General features: G+C 43.1%; 1 pseudogene; it reads left to right on the top strand.

Moving 5' to 3' along the window:
• LOC106582301 (low-density lipoprotein receptor-related protein 1B-like) overlaps positions 1–27,005 on the top strand; it is a 407,952-nt pseudogene that overhangs the window by 348,337 nt on the left and 32,610 nt on the right.

The raw sequence follows: 27,005 nt of genomic DNA, 5'->3' as shown, positions 1-27,005 counted from the left end.
TCCCCTGCTCAAGAAAGCACATATACATGCCCGTCTGAAGTTTGCCAATGAACACCTGAATGATTCAGAGGACAACTGGGTGAAACTGTTGTGGTCAGAAGAGACCAAAATGGGGCTCTTTGGCATCAACTCAACTCGCTGTGTTTGGAGGAGGAGGAATGCTGCCTATGACCCCAAGAATCTCATCCCCACGTCAAACAAGGAGGTGGAAACATTATGCTTTGGGGTTGTTTTTCTGTAAAGGGGACAGGACAACTTCACCACATCAAATGGACGATGGACGGGGCCATGTACCGTCAAATCTTGGCTGAGAACCTCCTTCCCACAGCCAGCTCATTGAAAATGGGTCGTGGATGGGTATTCCAGCATGACAATGACCCAAAACACACGGCCAAGGCAACAAAGGAGTGGCTCAAGAAGAGGCACATTAAGGTCCTGGAATGGCCTAGCCAGTCTCCAGACCTTTATCCCATAGAAAATCTGTGGAGGGAGCTAAAGGTTCGAGTTGCCAAACATCAGCCTCGAAACCTTAATGACTTGGAGAAGATCTGCAAAGAGGAGTGGGACAAAATCCCTCCTGAGATGTTTTTATTTATTTTTTATTTCACCTTTATTTAACCAGGTAGGCAAGTTGAGAACAAGTTCTCATTTACAATTGCGACCTGGCGATCTGTGCTAACCTGGTGGCCAACTACAAAAAATGTCTGACCTCTGTGATTGCCAACAAGGGTTTTGCCATCAAGTACTAAGTCATGTTTTGCAGAGGGGTCAAATACTTATTTCCCTCATTAAACTGCAAATCAATTTATAACATTTTTGATATGTGTTTTTCTGGATTTTTTGTTGTTGTTATTCTGTCTCTCACTGTTCAAATAAACCTACCATTAAAATTATAGACTGATCATTTCTTTGTCAGTGGGCAAACGTACAAAATCAGCAGAGGATCAAATACTTTTTTCCCTCACTGTAGGAAGTCCCTCAACTGTGTTGTTATACTTTAAAGCCGTTGTCTTCCACTGGATGAAGCGTTCAATGATTTTTAGCTATGCTCACATCTAAAGAAGGGGGAGAACAAGGTTCAGCATGTAGTCTTCTCCCGCCTTTGCGGAGAGGTAATTATGTTGTTTTCCTCTTCATCTCATCCCAATGGTTATTTGAGTGGATGATAGGTTGCCATTCTTTTTGGTAATATCGAACAGCTCAAGATCAATATTTTCTTCACTCAGTATTGGTTGTTTTGTTAGATAGTAGCTCTTATTAAGTTCAAAACAAGCTGTAAGCTAATAATTGCTGCTAACTAAAGAATTCATTTCTTTTAGAAGTTGTAAAATGTTAATGAACATTTCCTAAATGCTGTTCAGTTTTACTAAAGTTTTAGAGTACATTTGGTACAGTGTTAGGGGGGCGTCTTATACACCAACACAAACGTAATAATAATTGAGTGCAATATAGAGGATAATTAGGATACTGAAATATAAGTATATTCCCAAAAATATACACTACCGGTCTAAAGTTTTTGAACACCTACTCGTTCAAGGGTTTTCCTTTATATTTACTATTTTATACATTGTTGAATAATAGTGAAGACATCAAAACTATGAAATAACCAAAAAAGTGTTAAACAAATAAAAATATATTTTTGATTCTTCAAAGTAGTCTCCCTTTGCCTCAATGACAGCTTTGCACACTCTTGGCATTCTCTCAACCAGCTTTTCCAACAATCTTGAAGCAGTTCCCACATATGCTGAGCACTTGTTGGCTGCTTTTCCTTCACTCTGCGGTCCAACTCATCCCAAACCATCTCAATTGGGTTGAGGTCGGGTGATTGTGGAGGCCAGGTCATCTGATGCAGCATTCCATCACTCTCGATGGTCAAATAGCCTTTACACAGCCTGGAGGTGTGTTTTGGGTCATTGTCCTGTTGAAAAACAGTACAATGCGCAAACCAGATGGGATGGTGTATCGCTGCAGAATGCTGTGGTAGCTACAGTGGGGCAAAAAAGTATTTGATCCCCTGCTGATTTTGTACTTTGCCCACTTAAAGTGGGCAAATTTTAATGGTAGGTTTATATGAACAGTGAGAGACAGAATAACAACAAAAAAATCCAGAAAAACGCATGTCAAAAATGTTATAAAAGGATTTGCATTTTAATGAGGGAAATAAGAATTTGACCCCTCTGCAAAACATGACTTAGTACTTGGTGGCAAAACCCTTGTTGGCAATCACAGAGGTCAAACGTTTCTTGTAGTTGGCCACTAGGTTTGCACACATCTCAGGAGGGATTTTGTCCCACTCCTCTTTGCAGATCTTCTCCAAGTCATTAAGGTTTTGAGGCTGACGTTTGGCAACTCGAACCTTCAGCTCCCTCCACAGATTTTCTATGGGATAAAGGTCTGGAGACTGGCTAGGCCACTCCAGGACCTTAATGTGCCTCTTCTTGAACCACTCCTTTATTGCCTTGGCCGTGTGTTTTGTGGCATTGTCATGCTGGAATACCCATCCACGACCCATTTTCAATGCGCTGGCTGTGGTTCTCATCCAAGATTTGACGGTACATGGCCCCGTCCATCGTCCCTTTGATGCGGTGAAGTTTTCCTGTCCCCTTTACAGAAAAACACCCCCAAAGCATAATGTTTCCACCTCCAAACACGGCGAGTTGAGTTGATGCCAAAGAGCTCCATTTTGGTCTCATCTGACCACAACACTTTCACCAGTTGTCCTCTGAATCATTCAGATGTTAATTGGCAAACTTCAGACGGGCTTGTATATGTGCTTTCTTGAGCAGGGGGACCTTGCGGGCGCTGCAGGATTTCAGTCCTTCACGGCGTAGTGTGCGACCAATTGTTTTCTTGGTGACTATAGTCCCAGCTGCCTTGAGATCATTGACAAGATCCTCCCGTGTAGTAATGGGCTGAATCCTCACCGTTCTCATGATCATTGCAACTCCACGAGGTGAGATCTTGCATGGAGCCCCAGACAGAGGGATATTGACAGTTCTTTTGTGTTTCTTCCATTTGAGAATAATCGCACCAAATGTTGTCACCTTCTCACCAAGCTGCTTGGCGATGGTCTTTTAGCCCATTCCAGCCTTGTGTAGGTCTACCATCTTGTCCCTGACATCCTTGGAGAGCTCTTTGGTCTTGGCCATGGTGGAGAGTTTGGAATCTGATTGATTGATTGCTTCTGTGGACAGGTGTCTTTTATACAGGTAACAAGCTGCGGTTAGGAGCACTCCTGTAACGTTCGGCTGTGGAAGAAGGAGTAGACCAAAGCGCAGCGTGGTACGTGTTCATGATGTTTATTATAACTGAACACTGAAACAAAAAACAAAGAGGAACAAAACGCAACAGCTCTGTCAGGTGAACACACCAAACAGAAAATAACTACCTGTACCAACCCTGTGGGAAAAGGCTACCTAAGTATGGTTCCCAATCAGAGACAACAATAGACAGCTGTCCCTGATTGAGAATCATACCTGGCCAAAACAAAGAAATACCAAAACATAGAAAAAGGAACATAGAATGCCCATCCTAGTCATACCCTGGCCTAACCAAAATGGAGAATAAGAACCTCTCTATGGCCAGGGCTTGACAGACACCCCCCCCCCCCCAAAGGTGCGGACTCCGGCTGCAAAACCTGAACCGATAGGGTAGGGTCTGGGTGGGCTTTTCTCCGTGGTGGCGCCTCCAGTGAGGGACGCAGACCCCGCTCGAACTCTGGCACGGCCCACTTCGGTGGCGCCTCTGGAGTGGGGACCCTCGCCGCTGACCCCAGACTTGGCACCGACTCTGGCAGCTCCGGACTGGTGGGTGACTCTGGCAGCTCCGGACTGGCGGGCGACTCTGGCAGCTCCGGACTGGCGGGCGACTCTGGCAGCTCCGGACTGGCGGGCGACTCTGGCAGCTCCGGACTGGAGTCAGGCACAGAACTCACCAGGATGGGGAGATTTGCAGGAGGCCTGGCTCTGGGCCTTACAGGCACAGGATTCACCAGGCTGGGGAGACATGCAGGAGGCCTGGCTCTGGGAGCAGGCACAGGACTCACCCGGCTGAGGAGACTTGCAGGTGGCCTGGCTCTGGGCGCAGGCACAGGATTTACCAGGCTGGGGAGACATGCAGGAGGCCTGGCTCTGGGAGCAGGCACAGGACTCACCAGGCTGGGGAGACATGCAGGAGGCCTGGCTCTGGGCGCAGGCACAGGATAGACCAGGCTGTGGGGGAGCACTGGAGATCTGGTGCGTAGGCTTGACACCACTCTTCCAGGCTGAATGCACACTTTCGCCCGGCACGGACGGAGCGCAGGCACAGGACGAACTGAGCCCTCCCAGCGCCCCGGAAACACAGTACGCAGAGCTTGCGCAGGATACCCTGGGCCGAAACGGCGCACTGGAGACCAGACGCGCTGAGCTGGCACAATCCGCCCTGGCTCGATGCCCACTCTCGCATGGCACTTGCGGGGGGCTGGCCTATAGCACACCGGGCTATGAGCGCCTACTGGAGACACCGTGCGCTTCACCACATAACACGGTGCCTGACCAGTACCTCGCTGCTTCCGGTAAGCACGGGGAGTTGGCTCAGGTTTATCGCCTGACTCCGCCCATCTCCCCGTGTGCCCCCCCCCAAAACATTTTTTGGGGCTTCCTTGCCAGTGTTCCCACATAACGTTCGCTCCCCTCTCCTGCTGCCTCCGCTCTCCTGGCTGCCTCCACCTGTTCCCATGGGAGGCGATCCCTTCCAGCCAGGATCTCCTCCCATGTGTAGGATCCCTTGCCGTCCAGGATATCCTCCCATGTCCAGGAGTCCTTCTTACCACGCTGCTTGGTCCGTTGGTGGTGGGTAGTTCTGTAACGTTCGTCTGTGGAAGGAGGAGTAGACCAAAGCGCAGCGTGGTACGTGTTCATGATGTTTATTATAATTGAACACTGAAACAAAAAAACTAAGAGGAACAAAACGCAACAGCTGTCAGGTGAACACACCAAACAGAAAACTACCCATACCAACCCTGTGGGAAAAGGCTACCTAAGTATGGTTCCCAATCAGAGACGATAGACAGCTGTCCCTGATTGAGAACCATACCCGGCCAAAACAAAGAAATACCAAAACATAGAAAAAGGAACATAGAATGCCCACCCTAGTCACACCCTGGCCTAACCAAAATAGAGAATAAAAACCTCTCTATGGCCAGGGCGTGACAACTCCCTTTAAGAGTGTGCTCCTAATCTCAGCTCGTTACCTGTATAAAAGACACCTGGGAGCCAGAAATCTTTCTGATTGAGAGAGGGTCAAATACTTATTTCCCTCATTAAAATGCAAATCAATTTATAACATTTTTGACATGTGTTTTTCTGGATATTTTTGTTATTCTGTCTCTCACTGTTCAAGTAAACCTACCATTAAAATTATAGACTGATCATTTCTTTGTCAGTGGGCTAATATACAAAATCAGCAGGGGATCAAATACTTTTTTCCCCCACTGTATGCTGGTTAAGTGTGCTTTGAATTCTAATTAAATCAGACAGTGTCACCAGCAAAGCACTCCCACACCATCACACGTCCTCCTCCGTGCGTCACGGTGGGTACCACACATGTGGAGATTATCCGTTCACCTACTCTGTGTCTCACAAAGACACGGCGGTTGGAACCAAAAATCTCACACTTGGACTCATCAGACCAAAGGACAGATTTCCACCAGCCTAATGTCCATTGCTCGTGTTTCTTGGCCCAAGCATGTGTCTTCTTCTTATTGGTGTCCTTTAGTAGTGGTTTCTTTGCAGCAATTCAACCATGAAGGCGTGATTCACACAGTCTCCTCTGAACAGTTGATGTTGAGATGTGTCTGTTACTTGAACTCTGTGAAGCATTTATTTGGGCTGCAATCTGAGGTGCAGTTACTGTCTTTTGTATACCAACCCTACCTTGTCACAACAAAACTGATTGGCTCAAACGCATTAAGATGGAAAGAAATTCCACTTTTTAACTTTTAACAAGGCACACCTGTTAATTGAAATGCATTCCAGGTGACTACCTCATGAAGCTCATTGAGAAAATGTTAGGAGTGTGCAAAGCTTATTACTTTGAATAATTTCACATATAAAATATATTTAGATTTGTTTAACCCTTTTTTGGTTACCACATGATTCCATATGTGTTATTTCATAGTTTTGATGTCTTCACTAATATTCTACAATGTAGAAAATAGTACAATAATGAAAAACCCTTGTGTGTCCAAACTTTTGACTGGTACTGTACATTCTTTTCTGAAACATTTGTTGCAAATACTTTATTTGCGTCTAAGTGTTTAATATTGCAAACTTGTCATAGATTCTGTTAGGAGATCTAAGCCGTTGGCAGCACAGTCAGGTATTTCATCCTACGCTGTCTTAGCCTCTCTCGAGTACGAAGGAGGTTTTGAACTTGGTGTCAGGCTTGCACTACGAGGAAACCCTGAGGAAATGATGATTACATGTATAAATATAATAGCTCCACCATTAATATTCATGCTTTTTGAAGCCATTTTCATCTGCTTGTTTGTTTGTTTGTTTCCTGATGTAAAAAAGATGAAAAGACCTGCGGACCTCATGAATTCCGCTGTGAAAATAACAACTGTATCCCGGACCACTGGAGGTGTGACAGCCAGAACGACTGTGGAGACAACTCAGATGAGCATAACTGCAGTGAGTATGCCCATCTATGCTGCTCTCTACTCTCTTAGCTCACTTCTAGCCATTTGGCAACTTATATATACATCAAAGGGCTAATGCACTTGCGCAGTTCAGTTAGTATTTTGGAATTGTTTGAAGATTAACTGACTCCCCTCTTGGTCTTTGTCTTTGTATACTGTACCATTCCTCTGTTTAACTTTGTAAAGAGATCCCACAATCAAAGTAACGTAGGCAGCTCAATGGAGCCCTGTTCTTAACTGTTTCTAACTTGGCTATGCCCTCTGAGCATGTTCCCCTCTCCAAATCCACTTTGGATCTAAAAGAAAGTCAGAGCTCCAGATTCTTCAGCTTTGATGCCATCTCTCCTCTCCTTCCCAGGCTCACTTTTTTGTTTAGATATTCATAACCAACTACTGGAATGAAGTTTGTTTACGTATGAAAGGGATTTGTTAAGCCAGCTAGCCCATATCTCTGCTCTCTCTCTCTCTGTCGTGTGTGTGTGTGTGTGTGTGTGTGTGTGTGCATTTTATGCTGAGTATGCGTCGTACATTTTATTTATTATGGGCTTATTCCCCTTACCTATTAATGTCGCTTAAAATGCAAATAAATCCCAGTCAAGTGTTGGATGGTAAAGAATTAAGTAGGTGCACTAGCTAGGCTAGCAGACAGGAGAGCGAGAGAGGCTGCAAATCACAATATGCTGCAGACTGCAGGCTCTGTTGGGACCTTTTCTCTAACTGCAGCTCATAACCACAACTACCTTCACTCATACAGTCAGTTAACAGTCCACGATAACCAGGGGATGAGGGGAGGACCCCAGCACTTGAATTTGATGGTGCTTAAATATGGTATAATGTTGTCCTCAGAGACCTAGACATACAGTGCACCTGAATGTGGAGGTTGCCAGATAGTAGGGATCAGGAGTATACTGCCTATGAATGTATTTACATCTTGAGCCACTGGCATTCCAACTATCATGTCCAACAAATGTCTTTGACGAGCCAACAGTAGGCTTACTGCCAGGGCTCAGTTTTTCCAAAAGTTATCTATCTAGATTTCGTCTATCGGATGGGATTTAACACATAGAAATAGAAGAAATTAACAGATGAATCATTGACTTGAATGGGGACTCTCATTCTATTCATTCTATTTCTATGCCTTTAATCCTATCCGAAAAGTATGCAAAATCCAGATGATCTTTTGAAAAACTGGGCCCAGATTAAGCAATGCTTAAAATATATCTCCTGTAAAAGGGCCCTTACACAAAACCTCATGATTTCACATGTGGAAGATAACATGATTTTATGTAAAATTGTGTGTATGTGTATATATATATATGTGTATATATATGTGTGTGTATATATATGTATATGTGTATATATATATATATATATATATGTGTATATATGTATATGTGTGTATATATATGTATATATATGTATATATATGTGTATAGTCTTTAAGTAGTCTATAACGGACATCACTTGTTAGGGAGTACTAGGGCCTTGTAGAAAATGATGAAGATCCATCCTTGGATGGCGTCGTTGTGTAACTAGTCTAATTAAAGTTATGTGGTGGAGCGTATATCGTGTTTGAGGGCCCGACTCCTATGTCATTTCTATTTCAAGTGTAGTGATGTCCTTGTCCTCTCCCTTGACTCAGAGCCAGTGACCTGTAACCACAAGGACTTTGCCTGTGCTAACGGGGACTGCATCTCCGCTCGATTCCGCTGCGATGGAGACTATGATTGCCCTGATAATTCAGACGAGGTCAGTGATCCCTGTTGTCATTTAAAAACAGCCCATAATGTAGCCTGTAAATAGCATGTCATAGCCTGTTAACTGTGTGAGTCACAACCTCTTGAATAATCTTATTTGAGTGAATTAACCCTTATTAATCTTAACCTTATGTTTCTATCTTGCTTTTTCTTTCATAAATGTGAATGTTTTATTTTTCTCCTAAAAGGCATGCATATTGAATTGCAAATAGTATTTGATGGCATTATGATATTCAAATCGTAAAATATTCTGAATTTTATTGGAACGCAGACGATAATATTATGGATGACAATGTCCTAATAGAGAGACATTTTATGTTTGTTCTGTTATGCAAATGTGTGAACAATTATGCAAACTGGTTTACTAAACAAAAATACAAAATGAACTAGGCATGCATGGGAATTATGGACCTGTTTTGTGGATTGTGATTTTTTTTTTTTTAAGCGTGAGCTATTCATGAAATATGAGCCAATCAATAGAAAATATTCAGGTTTCCATTGTGTGATGGCTGAGGAGAGAGAGCCATGGAATTACTCATTTATTATGCCTTGTAATTTATTGCTCTGTTAAATACCCCCACGGCAATTACAGCATACAGTATGAGTAATCCCCTCCAAGAGCAACCTCTCTTAACACATTATTATGTGTGGTCCCAATGACATCATTCTGGGTCAAACTGAATAGATTATTTTTTTAGTTAACCTTTATTTAACTAGACAAGTCAGTTAAGAACCAATTCTTATTTACAAAGACGGCCTACACCGGCCAAACCCGGATAACGCTGGGGCAATTGTGCGCCGCACCATGGGACTGTGTTGTGATACAGCCTGGAATCGAACCAGGGTGTCTGTAGTGACGCCTCAACCACTGTGATGCAGTGCCTTAGACCACTGCGCCACTCGGGAGCCCAAATGTAGTTCACTAAGTAGTAGAAAGTAGTATGCTATGCATGATTTCTCTTGTAAAAAAAACAAGTTATTTTGTCCACCCTATTCTTACCTAAAACTGACTAAACAGGCAATGAAGACTCAATGGGTGTCAATGCCCGGCAATACCCTGCCATCCTGCACATATAAAGCATTAAAATTGTCAATGAAAGTGTTATGTATGGGTTATAAATGAGCTATTAAGTCCTAGGGAAGGTACCTTTCAAAGAAAGTATTACCATACTGTATACTGTATAAGAATTGGAACGTCTAAATGTGAGCTTCTTGTCCTTTATATCTCTCTACAGAAGGACTGTGAGGCTCGGTGTGCTGAGGACCAGTTCCAGTGTCTCAATAACCTCTGCATCTCCCTCAAGTGGCTCTGTGATGGCCAAGAGGATTGCAAGACAGGAGAGGACGAGAGGAACTGCCAGGGGACAGGTACGGTATACGAGGAAAACAAGGTAAAAAGGTTACTCCCCCCCCCCAAAAAAAAACATTTTAATGTAAAATTTAAGTAGTTGTTAAAAGCGAGCCCCCACCCCCATTTTTTTATTTTTTTTTATCGAATAAAAGTTTAGAGTTTGCTAAAAACACCTAGCAACCTCGCCAAGAGATTTTTACTTTTTGGTATTTTAGCGAATAGCAGGGCAGGGAAAGAAGCTGGGTCGCTGTCATGAAAGACAAACATCATACGCGTCGCACCAATAGGAGTAGGACTATTTGGGTGTACCTGTGCCAAAACTCTGCTATTGATCATTCTTTAGCTGGTTCTCCATCTTCTTTAAAAAAAAGAATGGTGAGCCAACATGTTTTAAACACTTTTACCTACTAAACAAATGTTTTCATGGCTTTTGCTTGTCCCTCTAAAGCAGACATATTGTAAGCAATACAGCGCCTTCGGAAAGTATTCAGACCCCTTGACTTTTTCCACATTTTGTTACGTTACAGCCTTATTCTAAAATTGATTAAATCTAAAAATGGCCTCAGCAATCTACACACAATACCCCATAATGACGAAGCGAAAACATGTTTTTGCTAAAATATTAAAAATAAAAAACAGAAATACCTTATTTGCTATGAGACTCGAAATTTAGCTCAGGTGCATCCTGTTTCCACTGATCATCCTTGAGATATTTCTACAACTTGATTGGAGTCCACCTGTGGTAAATTCAATTGATTGGACATGATTTGGAAAGGCACACACCTGTCTATATAAGGTCCCATAGTTGACAGTGCATGTCAGAGAAAAACCAAGCCATGAGGTCGAAGGAATTGTCCATAGTGCTGCGAGACAGGATTGTGTCGAGGCACAGATCTGGGGAAGGGTACTAAAAAATGTCTGCAGCATTGAAGGTCCCCAAGAACACAGTGGCTTCCATCATTCTTAAATGGAAGAAGTTTGGAACCACCAAGACTCTTCCTAGAGCTGGCTGCCCGGCCAAACTGAGCAACAGGGCGCGAAGGGCCTTGGTCATAGAGGTGACCAAGAACCCGATGGTCACTTTGACAGAGCTCTAGAGTTCCTCTGTGGAGATGGGAGAAACTTCCAGAAGGACAACCATTTCTGCAGCACTCCACTAATCAGGCCTTTATTGTTAAGTGGCCAGACAGAAGCTACTCCTCAGTAAAAGGCACATGACAGCCCGCTTGGAGTATGCCAAAAGGCACCTAGAGACTCTCAGGCCATGAGAAACAAGATTCTCTGCTCTGATGAAACAAAAATTGAACTCTTTGGCCTGAATGCCAAGTGTCATGTCTGGAGGAAACCTGGCATCATCACTATGGTGAAGCATTGTAGTGGCAGCATCATGCTTTGGGGATGTTTTTCAGCAGCAGGGGCTGGGAGACTAGTCAGGATCAAGGCAAAGATGAATGGAGCAAAGAACAGAGAGGTCCTTGATGAAAACCTGCTTCAGAGCGCTCAGACTGGGGAGAAGGATCACCTTCCAACAGGACAATGACCCCTAAGCACACAGCCAAGACAACGCAAGAGTGGCTTCGGGACAAGTCTCTGAATGTCCTTGAGTGGCCCAGCCAGAGCCTGGACTTGAACCCGATCGAACATCTCACTCCCCATCCAACCTGACATAGCTTGAGAGTATCTGCAGAGAAGAATAGGAGAAACTCCCCAAATACAGGTGGAACAAACTTGTAGCGTCATACCCAAGAAGACTCGAGGCTGTAATCGCTGCCAAAGGTGCTTAAACAAAGTACTGAGTAAAGGGTCTGAATACTTAAATGTAAATGTGATATTTCCGTTTTTTTTAATTAGCAAAACCTTTAAAAAAAATGTTTTTGCTTTGTCATTATGGGGTATTGTGTGTAGATTGATGAGAATAAAACATCAACAATTTAAGCAATTTTAGAATAAGGCTGTAAACTAAAAAAAAAAATGAAAAAAGTCAAGGGGTCTGAATACACCCTTACACATTGTGCCAATGGGGTTAACCCACTTGGTGGTAATTGCAACATGGCTCATAACCTCATCCGAAAGCCCCAATGGTGATGATTGCGTGAGTGGGTTTTAGCACAGCAGTAGGCAGCACACAGCATGCTCTAGCCTGAGGGAAGACATCATATTTAGACCTAAGATCTGTTCAAAGTCCAGCACTGCTGGTTTGGACAGAAACAATGGGTTGTAGCGTTTAATTTTTCACGAGTTCATAACAGTGTGCAGACCACATACAAACCGGCCCCACTCATGCTGTGAATGATGGGTTTTATATTATTATGTTGTGGAGTGTGTGCGCTCAATAAAGCTCTCTCTGATCTGGGTGTTTCCAGTGCTCCCCTCTTGCTCCCTAAATGAGTATGTGTGTGCCAGTGGAGGCTGTGTCTCGGCCAGTCTGAGATGTGATGGACAGCACAACTGTCTGGACGGATCAGATGAGGTGGGTGTAGCTCTGCTTGGTACTTTAACCTCGTCCAATATCAATCAATCTATAACTCACTTACTGTAGCTTTCTTTAGCTTATTTACGTAAAACGGCAGAGATAAGAAGAGATAAGAAAAAACAATGATTTTTTTCCAGTGCTGTAGCTGATCTTCCCACACGGTATGAAGCATTTGTAGGGATTGTCCTATTTGTAAGGATCAGCCCTACATAATTTGGTGCCCTGTGTAAGGTGAATTCCTAACAGTATACAAAAGGATGTGATTGAAGACACTTGTATCAAACTTTTTTCACTGAGAATGGCTTGACTGTGTTGGACATTTAATAGTGTATAACGCTGCTTACGTGTTTTGTGTTGCCATGTCAACAGGCGGGCTGCGTGAAGGAGTGCAAGGAAGATGAGTACTTGTGTCTGAACCACGCCCACTGTATCCCACGGAGATGGTGCTGTGACGACGTGTTTGACTGTGTGGACCATAGTGATGAGGAGAACTGCAGTCAAGGTACGACAGGGGCTGGCAAACTCACTTCACATATCAATGTACTACAAAACTGTAACTGCAGACAGAGTTAGACAGGTATTAGAAATGACAACGGGACTAGTCAGAGCTAATTTGATTCAGTTGCAGTTGAAACTTTGAGAGATGGGGTGGAAACTGTCTCCTCTTAGGAAGTAGTTGTTTTTCCATACAGGTCTGTTTTCATTTTATTTAAATTTACAGGCAACATGTCCTACTACAGTAGAAACATGCCTTTCAGGTGTTACACACACACACACACACACACACACACACAGTGAGGAAGGCACAAGCTGAAACGTATACAGCCAGTGTGTGTTATAATAGGACATGTTACCTGTAAAAGAAAATTGAACAAATATTCAATTGCAACCAATATTCGCTAAAGAAATGTGGGGCACTGAGCAAATTTTTGTCTAGTGAGCGGAAACTTGAACACTCTGAGAATTTTGTGCAACTTTCGGCGAGTGTTACATATAATCGCTGAGGCTGTACCCTTAGAGTTTTAGACAGTAGCCAATAGGCTATTTGAGCATAACGTAGGTCTACCAACAAAACCAATGGAGCAAAACCCATAACATTTTCACATGGAAATAGCTTTTGATTTCTATGATATAGCCTACAGTAGCCTATATGTGGTGTTCAATGCAGGCGTACATTGCATTATATATTTATATTATGAAGGGCTTGACATTAATGAAGGATTTTTTTACTTGGTCTGTAACACCATGGGCCAAATAGGTGACTGTAAATTACATTGTATTGTGTTGTATGATGCAAGAAACCACTTTACAAAATAAAATGAATTACAGATGGTTGCCTCACTTCGAGTTCTTAGGAAACTATGCAGTATTTTGTTTATGTATTATTTCTTACATATAGTATACTACTAGCCAATGTCCAGTCTCTTGACAACAAGGTAGACGAAATTCGAGCAAGGGTTGCCTTCCAGAGAATGTAACATTCTCTGTTTCATGGAAACATGGCTCTCTCGCGATATGTTGTCGGAATCGGTTCAGCCACTGAGCTTCTCCATGCATCGCACTGACAGAGATAAACACCTCTCTGGGAAAAGGAAGGACGGTGGTGTATACTTTATGATTAACGACGCATGGTGTAATCATAACAACATACAGGAACTTAAGTCCTTCTGCTCACTCTATAATTCCTTACAATCAAGTGCCGGCCATTTTATCTACCAAGAGAATTGTCGTCAGTTATAGTCACAGCTGTGTACATTCCCCCTCAAGCAGACACCAAGACAGCCATCAAGGAACTTCACAGGACTGTATGCAAACTGGAAACCATACATCCTGAGGCTGCATTTATTGTAGTGGGGATATTAACAAAGCAAATTTAAATCAACCTAAATTCTTCCAGCATATTGCTTGCACTACGTGCATGGGCAATACCCTCGACCACTGCTACTCTAACTTCTGCGATGCATACAAAGCCCTCCCTTCGGCAAATCCGACCACGATGCCATCTTGCTCCTTCCGTCTTATAGGCAGAAACTCAAGCAGGATGTAACAGTGACGAGAACCATTAAATGCTGGTCCGACCAATCGGAAGCCACGCTTCAAGATTGTTTTGATCAAGTGGACTGGAATATGTTCTGATCAGCCTCAGAGAACAACATAGACCTATACGTTGACTCAGTGAGTGCGTTTATTAAGAAGTGCATCGGAGATGTTGTACCCACTGTGACTATTAAATCCTACCCTAACCAGAAACCGTGGATGGAGGGCGGCATTTGTGCAAAACTGAAAGCGCGAACCACCGCATTTAACCATTGAAAGAGGTCTGGGAATATGTCTGAATATAAACAGTGTAGCTATTCCTTCCGCAAGGCAATCAAACAAGTGAAATGCCAGAACAGGGACAAGGTGGAGTCACAACTCAACGGCTCAGACACGAGACGTATATGGCAGGGTCTACAGGAAATCACGGACTACAAAAAGAAATCCAGCCACGTCACGGACACCGACGTCACGCTTCCAGACAAACTAAACACCTTCTTTGCCTGCTTTGTGGATAATACAGTGCCACCGTCACGGCCCGCTAACAAGGACTGCGCCCCCCCATCCGTCCATCACCGTGGCTGAAGTGAGTAAAACATTAAACGTGTTAACCCTGACAAGGCTGCGGGCACAGACGGCATACCTAGACGCGTCCTCAAAGCATGCTCAGACAAGCTGGCTGGTGTGTTTATGGACATATTCAATCGTCCCCTATCTCAGTCTATTGTCACCACGTGCTTCAAGATGGCTACCATTGTTCCTGTACCCAAGAAGACAAATATAACTGAACTAATTGACTGCCGCCCCGTAGCACTCACTTCTGTCATCATGAAGTGCTTTGAGAGACTAGTCAAGGATCATATCACCTCCACCTTACCGGCCACCCTAGACCCACTTCAGTTTGCATACCGCCCCAACAGGTCCACAGATGACGCAGTCGCCATCACACTGCACACTGCCCTATCCCATCTGGAAAAAATAAATACCTATGTAAGAATGCTGTTCATTGACTACAGCTCAGCATTCAACACCATAGTACCCTCCAAGCTCATCATCAAGCATGAGGCCCTGGGTCACAACCCCGCCCTGTGCAATTGGGTCCTGGACTTTCTGACGGACCGTCCCCAGGTGGTGAAGGTAGAAAATAACATCTCCACTTCGCTAACTCTCAACACTGGGGCCCCACAATGGTGCGTGCTCAGCCCCCTCCTGTACTCCCTGTTCACCCACGACTGCATGGCCATGCACACCTCCAACTCAATCATCAAGTTTTCAGATGACACACAGTAGTGGGCTTGATTACCAACGACAACGAGACAACCTACAGGGAGGAGGTGAGGGCACCTGGAGTGTGGTGTCAGGAAAACAACCGCTCACTCAACAAAACAAAGGAGATGATTGTGGACTTCAGGAAACCGTAGAGGGAGCACCCCCCCCTATCCACATCGAGGGGACAGCAGTGGAGAAGGTGGAAAGTTTTAAGTTCCCCCGTGTACACATCACAGACAAACTGAAATGGTCCACTCACACAGACAGTGTGGTGAAGAAGGCGCAACAGCACCTCTTCAACCTCAGGAGGTTGAAGAAATTTGGCTTGTCACCTAAAACCCTGACAAACGTTTACAGATGCACAATCGAGATCATCCTATCGTGCTGTATCACAGCCTGGTAAGGCAACTACACCACCCTCGACCGCAAGGCTCTCCAGAGGGTGGTGCGGTCTGCCCAAGCATCACCGGGGGCAGACTACCTGCCCTCTATGACACCTACAGCACCCAATGTCACAGGAAGTCCAAAAAGATCATCAAGGACATCAACCACCCGAGCCACTGCCTGTTCACACTGCTACCATCCAGAAGGCGAGGTCAGTACAGGTGCATCAAAGCTGGGACCGAGAGACTGAAAAACAGCTTCTATCGCAAGGCCATCAGACTGTTAAACAGCAATCACTAACTCAGAGAGGTTGCTGCCTACATTGAGACCCAATCACTGGCCACTTTAATAAATGGATCAGTAGTCACTTTATACACTGCACTCTAAATAATGCCACTTTTATGTTTACATATCTTACATTACTCATATCACATGTATATACTGTATTTTATACCATCTATTGCACCTTGCCTATGCCGCTCGGCCATCGCTCATCCATATATTTATATGTACATATTCTCATTCACCTCTTTAGATTTGTGTGTATTAGGTATATGTTGGGGAATTGTTAGACTACTTGTTAGATATTACTGCACTGTTGGAACTAGAAGCACAAGCATTTCGCTACACTCGCATCAACATCTGCTAACCATATGTATGTGACAAATAAAATGACATTTGATTTGATTTATTTTTTACCATACAGAGAATTAGACAATGTAGGCTACCCCTCTGCTTCTTGGATTATTTCCATATTCAAGCCTGTCTTAAAATACAACACTGCCCCTTTAATTAAAACATAAGCTTTTACCTGACTGGCTTTTCAAAAATAGCTTGAAATATAGTCTACACGTTTTGTGCTCTTGTAGGAAGCAGTATTGCTGACCTATACTTATCTATAACTGGGCTAATAACTCGCTAACTTGCAAAGAATATCAACAGAATGTGCACGCTAACGGCTCTGCGCTCTGATCTGAAGTCATCTGAAAAGCGCATTCACTCACACATGATTGAAAGAACACAACCACTAATAAAATTATACTCCATTGCACTCTGGCTCTGCCTACAACAAAATCACAGACTCAATCTTGCAAAGTTAGATTTGTTTTGGTCTATAGTGCAAACTAATGGGGCGAACTGAGTGAAGTTCAATCTCTTGCGTATTTGCATGGCATTTCTCTGTGCGGCAGTCCAGGACGAAATGTGCGCACACGCGCAGTTTAGAGGGAACATTGATTGCAACTATGGGTAGAGTTGAGCATGTTTACTGGAACACTGTAATACAGATTACATGCCTGTCAATATGGTACACACATTCGCTTTTCTTCCTTCATAGTACCATGTCAGCAACAAGGGGTGTTGAAACTCACACATTACACATGGCTAGTAGCATAGTAATCACCATTCTAGCCATGTGTTTTACTGTGAAAGGTATACCAAGAATTTGTCATATTCTGACTAAGCAAAGGTCACTTTGCTAACAAGAACGTTCTTTCATACAGACACTATAGTGATAGCACAATGCTATTGAATAGAAGTTCAGAACGAAATGGAAAAACCTAGCTATAAGACAACCTTGTGAAAGAAAGCCCATAGCACTACTGTTAACCTTCCGTTTGTAATTTCAGGCATCTTCTTCTGCCGTCCTGATGAGTTCATTTGCAACAACACCTTATGCAAGCTCCATGCGTGGGTGTGTGATGGCAAGGACGACTGTGGAGACAACTCAGACGAGGACACAGAGATGTGTGGTGGGTTGAAATAACAACTTAGATCTTTGATGGATATTTTATTATAACTCTATGCAAGGTCATATTCATGTTTGAAATGGTGGATACTGTTGAATGGACTAGAATGGACTTTGTTGAATGGACTAGAATGAAATACTTTTAATAGATTAGAATGGACTATGTTGAATGAACTAAAATGTATTTGACTGTCTACAATACTTGTGTTATTCTTCTCCCCTCCAGCCAAACTTTCCTGTCCCCCCACACGCCCACACCGATGCAGAAATGACCGTGTGTGTCTGCGCCCTGACCAACTGTGTAACAAGGTTGATGACTGTGGGGATAACTCAGATGAGGAGGAATGTGGTGAGTTTACACCAGCTACAGTTCAAATTACATTGCATTTTTCATAATCAAGAATGTTGAACTAAGGAAATTGTATATTCCAATAAAACATTATTCCTAATCCTATCAGTGCGACAACAGCAATAATGTTGTATTAGTCAAGTTCCTTTGATATCCCTACAAACTCCACATCACATCATATAAAGATATCTCAGAGTACCACTCATCCTTTCATGCAAATGCATTCTCTGTTGCCAATGCAGCCTGATGTGTGTTTGGCTTCTGTGTGCGTCCCAAAGCAGAGGTGGTGTCTGGCAGACCCAGACGGTGTGGGAAGGCAGAGTTCACCTGCAGTACCCAGCGATGCATCCCAGCCCAGCTGCAGTGTGACCTCTTCAATGACTGTGGGGACGGGGGATCGGACGAGCAGGACTGCAAGGCCTGTATGTGTGTGTGTTTTGTGTGTCACACAGATCAATATCCTGCTGTTTAGATGGAAGTATTAAATGTTTCTAGGGAGGAACTTGATCCGTGAGATAGTCTAGGGCTCTTCTGCTATATTCTTCTGCTAGATCCAAATGTTAGATGATGTCAGAACATTTATGGCAATACATGACCCAAATTTGCTGAGTTTTTTTGTTTGTTTGAAGAAAGTTGATCTTCACCTGGCTTCCACACATCAATGGAACAACTTTTTGCAAGTATATTCGATGGATAGAAATGTGTTTTCATGTGCAATTACATTGTCTTCGACTGTAGCTTCCAATGGAGACATATGTGGAAAGAAAACAAACCCATGTGGGGAGGATGCAATTTGCAATCAGACAAACACAAATGCAATATGTCAGTGCAAATCTGGCTTCAGGAGGAATCTGAAGACTGCCCAGTGTGAAGGTACTGTACGGCCTGGTTTTCCCCTCACTGTTTAATTAGACAGAAAAACGTTACTGTAATAATAAATGGCATTCTTGAAAACATTTAAAAAATATATACATTTAACTAATATGGTTAAATATGTACATAATGTAGCCGTGGTTAATGAACAATATACATAACATTGCTTTCTAGTTTTTCCTTGCAGACACCGATTCCTTTAATATATTTATCTCCAAGTAGGTGTTTATAGTATCTTAGTAGCTTTCACTTACAGATAATGTAGTAAGCCATCCAGTTTCAATGAGCTTAAGTAATTACGGATTGAGTAGCTAAGTTTTGCATAATTTAGTTGGAGATAACGATATCTGCGATTATAAATTGAACTCTAAACCTGGCTTTTGCCTCCTAGTTATTGCTTTTGTGCTCAATGGTTATTGATTATTCTATTAAGGGGGAGAGTAACTAAGTACTCAAGTTGTAATTTCCACTTTCGGGAATGGGTTAAGACTCTGCTTTCTGAAAGATAACCAAGGCCCATTTAAACCTAGACTTCCTATGCATGTTGTCATCACATCAGCTGACTGTTACTCTGAATATGACTAAGTAACTGAGATCAGTTGCTTAGTAAAGCTGGTATATGAACGTGCTTCAACATGTGAAACTGAACCAGTGTTAACAGCAATAGTTGTTTTTGTAGAAGGTTGGCATTAATTGGGATGAGTCATTTTCTGGTATGCAGCTCTGCAGGGTAGTCTCTAGGTGGCACAGCCACAAAGTCATAACATCTGATTTTAAACCTAACCTTAACCCTGAATTTAGCCACACTGCCAACCTTATGTTTAACCCTTAAATTAAGAACAAATAGCACATTTTTGTTTTCATACATTTTTATGATATCAAATTTTGACATTGCAACTGTCCAATCTAGTGCAAATCCCACTTTTTTTACAGTATTTTTTATTTTAATTTCAGTATACAATAGGTATCCTCAAATCCTATAGGTTAGGGCAATATCAACATTAACTGACATTTCTGATTTGCGAGTTATGGCAGCTTAACTGTTTCCATGTGCAGTACAGTAACTGAATGAACATGTTTTTCCTTTTCTCCTCAGAAATCAATGAGTGTCTTGAGTTTGACACGTGTGCTCACTATTGTACAAACACTAAAGGATCCTACAAGTGTACTTGTGACAGGAATTTCAAGGAAATCAATAGAAACTGTATAGTAAAAGGTATGGACCATTTTATTACTGTATATTCTAACTGAATTACATTGAACTCATCTTGATGTGCCACATATTGAGCTAGGATTTTTTTACTGTTGTAGTTTCAATTGATATACAGTATTGTATCTGGTATTTTTAAGCTAAAATGAATTAAAACAGTATACTGTTAGTATAGTATGTATTTCTATAAACTGCAAAATGTTCTTGAATATTGTATACCCTTTATATGAAAAGATTAGTTTTATTCAATAGATGAAACTGTACTTTATCCTTACCACTTCATTGTAAAGATACTGTCATAGTCATCAGATAACCTTTGCATTAAGACAACAGGATTGTATAAGTAACACTGAATGTATACAAGACCAGCCATTTAACAATTTAGATAGTATAAAACTGAGCTGTTTCTGATGTTACCAATAAGGATTTTATTAATAATGACTGGCAATATTCACTAAAATCTATTTCACATCTTTTCTCCAAAGTATTAACGTTACGGGTGTATACACCACTGTGATACACTGCACTGTGATACAGTGCCTTCGGAAAGTATAACATATTCTAAATGTTGTTGTGTTACAACCTTGAAATTAAAATATATTAAATAAAATAAAAATCTCATCCATCTACACACAATACCCCAAAATGACAGTGAAAACATGTTTAGACATTTTTGCAAATTTATTCAAAATGAAACATAAATATTCACACCCCTGAGTCAATACTTTGTAGAAGCACATTTGGCGTCGATTACAGCTTTGGTATGTCTTGATCTGGGGATTTTGTCCCATTCTTCCTTGTAGATTTTCTCAAGCTTTGTTAAGTTTCCAAAGATTTTCAATGGGATTCAAGTCTGGGCTTTTGCGAGGCCATTCAAGGATTTAAACATTCTGGTTTGTCTGTATGCTTGGTGTCATTGTCCTGTTGGAATGTAAATCTTCGCCTTCACCCATCTAGGGTTGTTTGCACTCTGAAGCGGGTTCTCATCAGGGATTTGCCTGTATTTGGCTCCATTAAATGTTTCCTCTATCCTTACCAGTGTCCCAGGCCCTGCCACTGAAAAACATCCCCATAGCACATCACCCAGTAGTGATGGTGTAAGACTGGTGGTGAGCTGTGCCTGGCTTTTTCCAGACATAGCGCTTTGTATTTAGGCCAAAGAGTTACATTTTTGTCTCATCAGACCACATCTCAGAGTTTTTCACTTGCCTTTTTGCAAACTCTAGGCATGCTGTCATGTGTCTTTTTCTCAGGAGTGGCTTCTGTCTGGCTACTCCTATAATGCCCAGATTGGTGAAGTGCTGTAGAGACTGTTGTCCTTCTGGCATGTTCTCCCATCTCAGCCAAGGAACTCTGTAGTTCTGTCAGTGGTCATTGGGTTCATGGTCACCTCCCTGACCAAGGTCCTTCTTGCCCGGTTGCTCAGTTTGATCGGACAGCCAGCTCTAGGCAGAGTCTGGGTAGGTCCATATTTTTTCAGTTTCCCAATGATGGAGACCACTGTGCTTTTGGAAACTTTCAACACTCTAGAAATTGTTGTATACCCTTCCTCAGATATATGCCTCATCACAATTCTATCTTGGAGATCTAGTTTCTGCTCTGACATGCATTGTCAACTGTGGAACCTTTTATATAGACAGGTGTGTTTCTTTCTAAATAATGTCCAAACAATGGAATTGGCCACAGGTGGACACCAAATCCAGTTGTAGCGAAATCTCAAGGATGATCAAGGGAAATTGGATGCACCTGAGCTCAATTTGGAGTGTCATAGCAAAGGGGTGTGAATACATATGTAAATTAGATATTTCTTTATTTAATTTTCAATAATTGAGCAAACATTTATAAAAAACATGTTTTCAATTTGTAATTATGGAATATTGTGTGTAGATGGGTGAGAGAAAAAGACATTTAATCCATTTCGATTTCAGGCTGTAACACAACAAAATGTGTAATAAGTCAATGGGTATGAATTTTTTATATTTTTTATTTTTTTATTTCACCTTTATTTAACCAGGTAGGCTAGTTGAGAACAAGTTCTCATTTGCAACTATGACCTGGCCAAGATAAAGCATAGCAATTCGATACATACAACACAGAGTTACACCAGGAATAAACAAAACATACAGTCAATAATACAGTAGAACAAAAGAAAACAAAAAGTCTATATACAGTGAGTGCAAATGAGGTAAGTTAGGGCAATAAATAGGCCATGGTGGCGAAGTAATTACAATATAGCAATTAAACACTGGAATGGTAGATGTGCAGAAGATGAATGTGCAAGTAGAGATACTGGGGTGCAAAGGAGCAAGATACATACATACATACATACATGCATACATAAATAAATACAGTATGGGGATGAGGTAGGTAGATAGCCCATCTGTAAACAGCCCATCTATGTACAGGTGCAGTGATCTGTGAGCTGCTTTGACAGCTGGTGCTTAAAGCAAGTGAGGGAGATATGATTCTCCAGCTTCAGAGATTTTTGCAGTTCGTTCCAGTCATTGGCAGCAGAGAACTGGAAGGAAAGTCGACCAAATGAGGAATAGGCTTTGGGGTGACCAGTGAGATATACCTGCTGGAGCGCGTGCTACGAGTGGGCGCTGCTATGGTGACCTGTGATCTGAGATAAGGCGGGGCTTTACCTAGCAGAGACTTTTAGATAACCTGTAGCCAGTGGGTTTGGCGACGAGTATGAAGCGAGGGCCAACCAAAGAGAGCATCCAGGTCGCAATGGTGGATAGTGTATGGGGCTTTGGTGACAAAACGGATGGCACTGTTATAGACTGCATCCAGTTTGTTGAGTAGAGTGTTGGAGGCTATTTTATAGATGACATCGCCGAAGTCGAGGATCGGTAGGATGGTCAGTTTTACGAGGGTATGTTTGGCAGCATGAGTGAAGGATGCTTTGTTGCGATATAGGAAGCCGATTCTAGATTTCATTTTGGATTGGAGATGCTTAATGTGAGTCTGGAAGGAGAGTTTACAGTCTAACCAGACATCCAGGTATTTGTAGTTGTCCACGTATTAAGTCAGAGTCGTCCATAGCAGTGATGCTGGACGGGCGAGCAGGTGCGGGCAGTGATCGATTGAATAGCATGCATTTAGTTTTACTTGCGTTTAAGAGCAGTTGGAGGCCACGGAAGTAGAGTTGTATGGCATTGAAGCTCGTCTGGAGGTTAGTTAACACAGTGTCCAAAGAGGGGACAGAAGTTTACAGAATGGTGTCGTCTGCGTAAAGGTGGATCAGAGAATCACCAGCAGCAAGAGTAACATCATTGATGTATACAGAGAAGAGAGTCACCCCGAGAATTGAACCCTGTGGCACACCCATAGAGACTGCCAGATGTCCGGAAAACAGGCCCTCCGATTTGACACACTGAACTCTATCAGAGAAGTAGTTGGTAAACCAGGCGAGGCAATCATTTGAGAAACCAAGGCTGTCGAGTCTGCCAATAAGAATGTGGTGATTGACAGAGTCGAAAGCCTTGGCCAGGTCGCTGAATACGGCTGCACAATATTGTCTCTTATCGATGGCGGTTATGATGTTGTTTAGGACCTTAAGCGTGGCTGAGGTGCACCCATGACCAGCTCTGAAACCAGATTGCATAGCGGAGAAGGTACAGTGGGATTCGAAATGGTCAGTAATCTGTTTGTTAACTTGGCTTTCGAAAACCTTAGAAAGACAGGGTAGGATAAATATAGGTCTGTAGCAGTTTGGGTCTAGAGTGTCACCCCCTTTGAAGAGGGGGATGACCGCGGCAGCTTTCCGATCTTTGGGAATCTCAGACGATACGAAAGAGAGGTTGAACAGGCTAGTAATAGGGGTTGCAACAATTTAGGGGTAGCCAGCTGGAAAGCATGGCCAGCCATAGAGAAATGCTTATTGAAATTCTCCATTATAGTGGATTTATCGATGGTAACAGTGTTTCCTAGCCTCATTGCAGTGGGCAGCTGGGAGGAGGTGCTCTTATTCTCCATGGACTTTACAGTGTCCCAGAACTTTTTTGAGTTTGTACTACAGGATGCAAATTTCTGTTTCAAAAAGCTAGCCTTAGCTTTTCTAACTGCCTGTGTATATTTGTTCCTAACTTCCCTGAAAAGTTTCATATCACGGGTGCTATTCGATGCTAATGCAGAACGCAACAGGATGTTTTTGTGCTGGTCAAGGGCAGTGCGGTCTGGAGTGAACCAAGGACTATATCTATTCCTAGTTCTACATTTTTTTGAGTGGGGCATGCTTATTTAAGATGGTGAGGAAGGCACTTTTAAAGAATAGCCAGGCATCATCTACTGACGGGTTGCGGTCAATGTCATCCCAGGATACCCCGGCCCGGTCGATTAGAAAGGCCTGCTCGCAGAAGTGTTTTAGGGAGCGTTTGAGAGTGATGAGGGGTGGTCGTTTGGTCGCAGAACCATTACAGATGCAGGCAATGAGGCAGTGATCGCTGTGATCTTGATTGAAAACAGCAGAGGTGTATTTGGAGGGCGAGTTAGTTAGGATGACATCTATGAGGGTGCCCGTGTTTATGGATTTGGGGTTGTACCTGGTAGGTTCATTGATAATTTGTGTGAGATTGAGGGCATCAAGCTTATATTGTAGGATGGCCGGGGTGTTAAGCATGTCCCAGTTTAGGTCACCTAGTAGCACGAGCTCAGAAGATAGATGGGGGGCAATCAATTCACATATGGTATCGAGGGCACAGCTGGGGGCAGAGGGAGGTCTATAGCAAGCGGCAACAGTGAGAGACTTGTTTCTGGAAAGCTACATTTTTAGAAGTAGAAGCTTGAATTGTTTGGGTACAGACTTGGGTAGTTATACAGAACTTTGCAGGCTATCTTTGCAGTAGATTGCAACACCGCCCCCTTTGGCAGTTCTATCTTGGCGGAAAATGTTATAGTTAGCGATGGAGATTTCAGGGTTTTTGGTGGTTTTCCTAAGCCAGGATTCAGACACGGCTAAGACATCCGGGTTGGCAGAGTGTGCTAAAGCAGTGAGTAAAACAAACTTAGGGAGTAGGCTTCTAATGTTAACATGCATGAAACCAAGGCTTTTACGGTTACAGAAGTCAACAAATGAGAGCACCTGGGGAGTGGGAGTGGAGCTAGGCACTGCAGGACCTGGATTAACCTCTACATCACCAGAGGAACAGAGGAGAAGTAGGATAAGGGTACGGAGAAAGGCTATACGAACTGGCCGTCTAGCACGTTCGGAACAGAGAGTAAAAGGAGCAGGTTTCTAGGCACGATAGCATAGATTCAAGGCATAGTGTACAGACAAAGGTAAGGTAGGATGTGAGGACATTGGAGGTTAACCTAGGCATTGAGTAATGATGAGAGAGATATAGTCTCTAGAGACGTTTAAACCAGGTGATGTCATCGCATATGTAGGAGGTGGAACAACATGGTTGGTTAAGGCATATTGAGCAGGGCTAGAGGCTCTACAGTGAAATAAGGCAGTAATCACTAACCAGGACATTAATGGATGAGGCATATTGATATTAGAGAGAGGCATGCGTGGCCAAGTAAACATATGGGTCCAGTGAGTGGTTGGGCTGACTGGGGACACGGCGATTCAGACAGTTAGCAGGCCGATGCTAACAACCTAACAGTTAGCAGGCCGGGGCTAAACAAGCTAGCAGTTAGCAAATCGGGGCTGGCAAGCTAGCAGTTAGCAGACGGGGTTAGCAAGCAAGCAGTTGGCAGACCGGGGCTAGCAGTTAGCAGACCGGGGCAGGCAAGCTAGTAGTTAACAGACCGGGGCTAGCAAGTTAGCCTTTGGGGGACGTCGCGATGGGGGTAAGTCTGTTTTTGCCTCTTCGTGTGGTGACGTCGATAGACCAGTCGTGGAATTAGTAGGGTTCCAAGTAGCTCTAGGTAGCTAGTAGGCCGCGGTTAGCAGAATGGGCCTTCAGCGGATGTCGCGCCTGAGGGGCCTGTTGGACTCCTCGGGCAGATTATGTCGGTATTCCAGTCGTAGAGGATCGGTGGGGTTCCATGCCCCGTACCGGCAGTAGAAGGGGTCCAGATATTGTAGCCCAGGATTGGGCTTCGGTGGTAGCACAGGAGCCCTGGCCAGGCTAGCTTCAGGCTAATTGGTACTTGCTCCAGGATGGAAACGCAAGCCAGTAGTAATCACCCGGGATTGTGGTTAGCTAGTTGCGAAGATCCAGATGAAAATGTTCAGAGTTTGCGGTAGGAATCCGGGGATATGGGGGAAAAAATTAAATAATAATAATAGGTCTGTTATGCTCTGGTTTGAGTCACGTTGTTCGAACTGGCGAGAGCTTTCCGGGCTAAAGGTTAGCTGATGACCGCTAGCAATGGTTTGCTGACTGATAGCTGGTTAGCTGGCTAGCTTCAGTTGAGGGATTCCTTATCCGAAGTAAATAGAAATACTTTAGAGAAAAAAAAACAGATCCACGCCACATTGGGTGAGGCGGGTTGCAGGAGAGTATTTAGAAGTTGAAGTTTAGGAAAATATTTTTAAAAGATATGCGAAGAAAAAGATGTAAGAAGATATATACAAGGGACACGACAGGACAAAGACGTCTGACTGCTACGCCATCTTGGATTACAATGAATGCTTTCTGAAGGCACTTTTCCCATTTTAATGACATATCCCCTCTATCCCCACTATTCCTACTGATTGGCACCACGGGTAGTAGTAGTAATAAATGACTGGTCTTGTTACTATGTGATTATGTATTATTATCCTGATCAACAAGGAACATGTGATATATGGGGGCAGTTTGTTGGACACAGATTCATCCTAGTCCTGGAATAAAAAGAAAAATGAAAGTAGAATCTCCATCAAAAATGCTTTTTAGTCCAGGTCTAAGCTTAATGTGTCCAGAAAACTGCCCAATAATG

Source organism: Salmo salar, chromosome ssa21, assembly GCF_905237065.1.
Source record: "Salmo salar chromosome ssa21, Ssal_v3.1, whole genome shotgun sequence".
NCBI classification, from domain to species: Eukaryota; Metazoa; Chordata; class Actinopteri; order Salmoniformes; family Salmonidae; genus Salmo; species Salmo salar.
The sequence above is the reverse complement of the archived record's forward strand: the minus strand, read 5'-3'. Positions and strand labels throughout refer to the sequence as shown.